This window comes from Malus sylvestris, chromosome 15, assembly GCF_916048215.2.
Source record: "Malus sylvestris chromosome 15, drMalSylv7.2, whole genome shotgun sequence".
NCBI classification, from domain to species: domain Eukaryota; kingdom Viridiplantae; phylum Streptophyta; class Magnoliopsida; order Rosales; family Rosaceae; genus Malus; species Malus sylvestris.
The window spans coordinates 30,620-36,619 of NC_062274.1; positions in this window are offsets into that span (position 1 = coordinate 30,620).

A 6,000-nucleotide genomic window follows, 5' to 3' on the forward strand; every position below is an offset into this window, starting at 1 on the left:
CTAACATCAGTTGTAATCACCATCTTTTCCACCACCATCTTAATTATAAATTACTATCAAATATGAACTTATTATTTTTTGGCATCTTAAATATTGTTATCGAATACGTTTTTGATGTTTTCATTTTAGAAAATTATTCTCAAATTAAACTATTGAACGCATTTTTGAATTATAAAAGTACAAAATTATATTTGTTATTTTTGTTAAGTCTTCAAAAATCATTTCTAAGGCGTTGTTAGACGAATTTTAATTAATTTGGTTAAGCTACACAATATTTTTTATATTGCATAATAACTCTCTATATATATAGCACGCGAAGCAGATATAATGATAAGATAATGATCACGATTAAGAATAGGGAAATTTTATTTAGACCCAGTAATCCTCTTTTCACACCCAACTTAAAAATTTTGTCCCACAAACTTACCTTTTTACCCTCAAATACAAAATTGACAAACTTTAAAAAAAAAAAGAACACAAACACGTAAACCCACCCAACTACCTACTGTGGCAGTAATCGGATTTGATTTTGATTGTCATTACAAAAATTGTCATCGCCGACCTACTCTTTATCTCGTCAATGTTCAATTCTTCGTGCTCATCTCTATGGTGGTGGCGACAAGGTCACGGCTGCACGTTGCAGCCTAGGTGAGCAGTGGCTGCGATTGGGAAGAAGGGGCATAATTTGGTCTACCCATGGCGGAATTGACCAATCCCCAAACAAATTTGGGTTTTTATTTACGACGGTGATCAGGGTGGCGGAAACTGCCGGAGCCACGGAAGTCCAGCTCTTTCTGAAGATATCCCTGACCATGGAAGTCGGGGCGTTGGTCAATCCGGGTCAGGCGCTCTGGGTCGGAGCCTGTTGGTGGGTCCAGGAGGTGGTTCTACTGGCGGTGGGTTGTTGCCAGGCGGGTCGGGATTGGGCGGCGGTGGCGGAGGAGGAGAAAGAAGAGGTCTTGTTCTTCTGGTAATGGAATTGAAATTGGAATTCATGTTAATGGAAGTCGAAGTCGAAGTTGAAGAATTGCTCCTTTACACCCAGATCGAAGTCGAAGTTGGAATTCATGGTAATGGAATTGAAATTGGAATTCATGGTAATGGAGGGAAATTTTATTTTCAAGTTTTCAATTGTGTAACAGGCTGTGTAATAGGCTGAGTTTTACACCCAGATCGAAGTCGAAGTTGGAATTCATGGTAATGGAATTGAAATTGTTTACTATTCTGGATCAAAAGAAACGAGATCCGATTGAGTACCTAAGAGAAGAGAGTCTTCTCAGACCACTTCGACACACCGATTCGCTAGTTGATAATATCTTTCTATACCCATCTTTTCATTAGGGCATAATTGGAATATAAAATTTTAAAAAATATTAATGGATGTAGAGATAAGTTAACTGGGTTCCAATAAAATTTCCCTTAAGAATATCACCCAAATAACAATATAAAACAAAACAAACAAAAATAATTATCACAATTCACAAGAATTAGGCACTTAATAATTACATCTATCATATGATTTCACCCCCATAAGCCACTGGACAAAATTATAATGATGCATACATATGTACATAATAATGTAATCAAAGATAACATAAAATATGTGAGTTACCAAGTCCGCAATCAGTTGGCGGGTCATGTCCATCAAAGTCTTCCACTCCACTCAGTTGATTCCCACACACAGCTTAAATTAGGTTCACGTCCTTCTTTTTGTTACTTCATTGATTAAAATCATATTCATTTTTAATTTTTTATCAAGGTACTTGAATATTAATAACATCATTAATTATTTGAATAATAAAATATGTTTATTTTTAAATATATTCCTTTAGTGTTACAAATGTTAAAATTAGTGTATTTATATTTATGACTAAATTTTTTATCATATATTTTTATTTTTAGTTTGTACCTTTTTTAATTTGTACCAATTTTGTTTTCATTTTAAATTTTTACCCATATATTAGTTTCTTTTTGTGCCCATATTTTTTAAAGTTTTATTTGTGTTTGTACCCATGTGTATACCGTCACGTGACATTGTATATTTAATCAATTATAGAAAAATTACATATGGTATATTTATGTTTTATGCCTAAACTTTGAATCATATATTTATATTTTTAGTTTGTACCCACTTTTAATTTGCAACATTTTTTAAAATTTGTAGTATTTTCTTTTTAGTTTTATTTTGTATCCATGTATTAAATTCTTTTAGCACCTATATTTTTAAAAAATTCATTTGTACTCATAATTTTTTTATCTTTTATATGTACCCTAATTTATTTATAATGTACTCATTCTTCTTTATTAATGTATCACTTTGTTATATGTGAAATGTACCAATTTTTTTAACACCATGGATACATTCTTTTGCCATTTATTATTTCTTATTTTTACATAGTTTTTATCCATTTATTCAATCAAAATGTTTGAATTTTTTTATTGTAACCGTTTCTAATAGTATTATAATGAGGGATTTTAAATTTATAGGATTATAAATCTCATAAAATATCAAACAATTAATGTCAAAACTATAAAAATATTAATATTAATTGTAATATAATGAGGTGTACAAAGTCAATGGACCTTAATTAAACTTTGAATACTATTAAGGTTTTAGTCAAAGAACATTAAGAATTAGGGACCGCATCCAAATTATCCCTACATAGACATACACATATACATATGCATTATATACATATATATGGATTAACACTTCCACCACGTGCGTGTTAAACAAAGTATATATGGACGTGCACTGCAAAATACTAGTATGTGACAATATCCAACCATAGTTTTCGGCGTTTATTTTATGTACAGTGTTGATCTTAAGACAAATCCTTTTGATTCTTTCACGGTTAGTTAAGATGTGGACGATTTAAATATTATCGACGATCCATCTAAAGTGTAGATTTTTTTTAATACAAACAATATTTAATACAATTTATATTAAGAAAAAGAGAAAACTTTAAACTTTAAAAGTAGTGAAATGTCTTAACCACGAAGATAATTCATCGCTTGCGATAATTTAACATTATAAAAAAAATAAAAAATCATTACAGGTGAATAAAATATATATTTTTTCAGCCAAAGTTTTCATTTTACTATGGGATAATGGGAAACTAGTATCATTCTTAAAAATAAAGGAAGGGGGAGCACTGAGCATATATCTAACCAGGCGGGGGCACCACCAAGAGTCCTTCACCCAATGATTTGCACGTATATCATAGCTGCTAGCTAGGATCACACTGGCAAATTCGCATGTGTAAGCATTATACAAGCTTGAAGCATTTCACTTTCCACTTTCCAATCATAAAACTAAATGCGAAGAAGACTATTTCAAAATAGAATTCTTTATGTACTCTCTCTCTTAGCTCATAATTTAACATTAAATTCTATGTAATATTATAAAATATTATGTAAAAAATATGCAATGCTAAAAGATCTATAAAAAGTTTCAATTTAAAAAAAAATTCCTTATAACATTTCACTTAAAATTATTAAAAAATGAATACACACTCCATTATCATTGTAAATTGGGTTGCATGCCACGTGTGGATTTCCGAACTGCATTACCCGAGCACACCAGAGTCCAAACGAACGTTGTTCCAATAACAAAACCCAGTCTAATCATTCATGAGAACTTTGAGAAGGGGAGGGTAGTAGCGTCACACACTCACGCTTGTATTTTGTACACTTTCACGCACACCTTCCTTTTTTTTTCTACTTTTCTTATTTTGATACTTTTTCTACCTTTCTCCTAATCCACCAAATTAGGGGATCCGTTAAAATTTGATCCAACAGCTAAAATTATTATAACTTTTAAGGTGAGCCCCTGTTTGTAGCCGTTTGATCAAATTTCAACAGCACAGATTCCTTGATTTGATGGATTATGAGGAAGAGATCCGGCTCCTTTCTGTAAAGTCAATAACAGTTCACAAGTTTAAGGCAATATTTTAATTCATAAGCGAATACATTTACCTAAAACTTTAATCTCTCCCACAACTTTTGTGCACTAAACTTGCGTCCATTGAACCTGATCGTGTGTGTATATTTTTTTTTCTAGAGTAATGCTAAGGAGACTATATGGATAGACTAAAGTTTATAAAATAAATGATATGGAAGTTGATGATTAGATTGTTACTTAAGTGTTACTTAACGGACTTATTTCTCATTGGATTTTTTTCACTTTTACTTATATATTTTATTCACTTGTAATGATTTTTTATTTTGCATAATGGAAAATTATCGCAAGTGGTGAATCATCTTTGTGGTTAAGACATTTCACTACTTTTGAAGTTTAAAGTTTTCTTCTTTTCTTAATATAATTTAGTAAAGCTTAAAATTGATGATTGGATTGTTATTTCTTATTGGTAACACGTCATTTAATTTGCATATTTAGCCTACAAATTTAATCAACCTAACATTACTCATTCTTTCCGACAACAATAGTTCTATTAAGGAAAAATTAGTTTCTAGTCCCCAGTTTCTAATGTCCATTGACTAAGACCATGGACGGTCCTGAGATTTTGGAGGCCCTGTGCGAGACTCAAATGGAGGCCCTTACAAGGTCTAAATTTTGGTTGCTATATTTTCTTTTATATTTTATACTTTTTTCTTGTGTATAAATTGATATATACGCAAAAGAAAATAAATAAAAAAGAAGCATGGTTTGGTGGCTATGTATGTACTTTCTTTATGTTTTTGGGTTCGAAACTCCTTACTTTTTAAATAAAAAAAGCATGGTGTTGTGGCTATGTACATATCATATGACCGTACATATATCATAATCAGAACAACTCATACTCTTTATAATGAACTAGTTAAACAAATCAATGGTTATGATATTTGTAGCATCTTATAATGAACTGTTAGGTTTTTTTATTGCATTTTTTCTCACTCCCTAAAGTGAGGATGATTCTAACCCCCACTCGGTTGTCGTTAGATTAGTTAGAATTTGAGATTCGTGTCTTAAATTAATTAAACCAAATTAATTTAACGGTAATCAATAGGGGATGAGCATCACATGCTCACCTCCACTTTAGTGTTGTGAGCAAAGTTGTATTATATATGGATAAATGGTCTTCAAATAAGATGAAAATTAGATGATCCTTAAAAGCTGACCAAAAGAATAAATGAACGACGTGTATTCGATTAAATGATGTCATATATGAAAAAGGGTTTTAAAGATTATATCTTCAAACTTTTAAGGATTTTAATTAATTATGATATTCCTAATCATAGATTTATCATCAAAAGTTATCTTTTATAATGATAGAAATTAAACTATAAATATTAAAGAGAAAAGAAAAATATTAATGTAGTTCAAAAAAGGCCCAAAATGGTTCTACAGGGAGTTGAACCCTTGCAAACACAAATTTAAGTACCAGTGCTTAACAATTCCCCGAAGGCAACAATGTTAACTATGTTCACACTTTTTTTATATGTAGTACATTATAAAGGTTATTAAAATTCAGGGGCCCCTAAAAATCGGGGCCCTGTGAGGTCACACGCCTGGCATCCCCTCAGGGCCAATCCTGACTAAGACCTTATCAGTTTTTAGATTTTGATCAAAGTCTCTAGCATTAATATATTAATGAATTACATGTAAGTTACATAAGTTTTATAATAAAAAAAATTGGTAATTGATTTAGAGCTTTAATACTCACACCCTTATTAGACTCCTAAATAATTTTCAATTCAAACATTTCCCAAATATAAAAAATAAAATTAGAATGAGTTTGTACCCTTTGTTAAAAATGTACCCTTTTTTTAAATTTAAAATGTACCCATTTTTTTATATAAAATTTCATTCAATCTTTTCTCTAATCCATTTTTTAAACTTATATGTGTACATTCTATTTCATTGATTTGAGAATGTCTCCATATCAAGTTTAATAAAAGAAATTTAATAATGTTATTATGCCTAATATCCTTCTTTTTTATGCTTTTGAAAAATGTACACATGTTTTGGTACAATAATTTTTTTGGTTAGTTTTGATG